Here is a 1677-nt window from a genome sequence, read left to right on the forward strand (position 1 = left end):
TCCCTATCAAAATACCAACGGAATTTTTCACAGAAATAGTACATTGGCCAGACCAAATGATTTCGCAGGCCATATCCAGATGTTCCCCACCCCTGATCTAAGGGGAAAGAGGTCAGTGCCCCTAATAGTCAGGTATTGCATGTTTTAAAAATTCTCGCCCAGCCGGGCGTGGCTCAGCGGTTGAGCATCAACCTACGATCCAGGAGATTGAGGCTCAATTCCCCGTCAGGGCACATGCCTGGGTTGCGGGCTCGATCCCCAGTTGGGGGCATGCAGGAGGCAGCCGATCAATGGCTCTCTCATCACCGATGTTTCTATTTCTCTCTCCCTTTCCCTTCCTCTCTCTGAAATCAATAAAGATATATTTAAAAGAAAAAAATTCTCCACGGCACACTGGTTGAAAATTGCTGCCCTAGGAGAGCTTAAACAAGAGTTAAGCTCCTATGGCATATTTCTGCTAACAAAAACATCACCAAACTTCTGAATAAAGACCCCAAACACTTCTAATATTAAACATTGGAAGAAATGTGAGCTACACATACATTTAAGAAAGATGAATTAAAACAGGTTACATTATTTTCCACCCCACTTATCCCAGCTCAGGGTCACGGGTGGCTGGAGCCTCTCCCGGCAGCTCAGGGCACAAGGCTGGACCCACCCTGCACAGGACATCCTGCACTCAGGTGGGGACAATGCAGACACGGCATTCACCTCACATGCATACCTTTGGGATGTGGGAGGAAACTGGGGTCCCCAGAGAAACCCACACAGACATAGGGAAAACCTGCAAACTCTGCACAGACAGTGGCCCCGCCTGGAAGCAATTTTGTTTCCTCATCAGTGTTAAAACTAAACATTGAACGAAACAATGTTATTTAAGGTTCTGCTGTATTTGAAAGTTAAGAGTAAATCTTAATCATAAGACACAAAAAATTTGTTAACTATGTGAGATGATGGAAGTTAGACTTACTGTGATGTTTCACAATACATACAAATATCAATGTTGATGTCAATTATCTCTCAATTTGAAGAAAGGAGCCCTTTAGCTCCGCCTCTTAGGAAAGTAGTCTCAGAGGGCACCCCGACTTAGTCACACAGCCACCTCAAATATGGTGCCAGCTCCCTTTATTTTCCTCTTTAATTCTCTCCTTTCCAGGCTGACTCACCAAGCCTTGCACCCACTTCTGAGGGTCCTGGGCTGGACCTCCCCCAGCCGTCCTCATTCCTAGGGCTAGCGGAATGTGTCCCTGGTCCCTGAGGCCAGATCCCCACCGGGAAGTGCTCCATAGCTATTGTGGAAGGACCAGCCTGTGACTCACCAAGTCCTCAGAAGTATTCTTTGCCCAAAGATGGGCCCTTACCTGCTGGCAATGGCGTCTGCATCATCTGTCAGGGGACACGGCTCTGGCGGGGCACTGGGAGCCATGATTCCAAGTCTCACAAGACACACTTCTGGCCAGGCTCAGGAACTGTTGCTGACAGGGAGGCCCTGGGTGCACCAGTCCATGGGGAACTGTTTATCTCGCTGACGGCTTGACCCAGCAGGTCCGGGAGCTCCACGATCCTGGGGAGCTAGCTTGGGGACCTGCTGTGAGAAGGCCTGGACGTGATATGTGAGCCCTAACAGAGGGAAAGGAAGGGTGAAGACAGAGCTGTCAGCGGAGGTGCAGACACAAA

The sequence above is a fragment of the Miniopterus schreibersii genome (assembly GCF_964146895.1).
Source record: "Miniopterus schreibersii genome assembly, chromosome: 1".
In the NCBI taxonomy this organism is placed as follows: domain Eukaryota; kingdom Metazoa; phylum Chordata; class Mammalia; order Chiroptera; family Miniopteridae; genus Miniopterus; species Miniopterus schreibersii.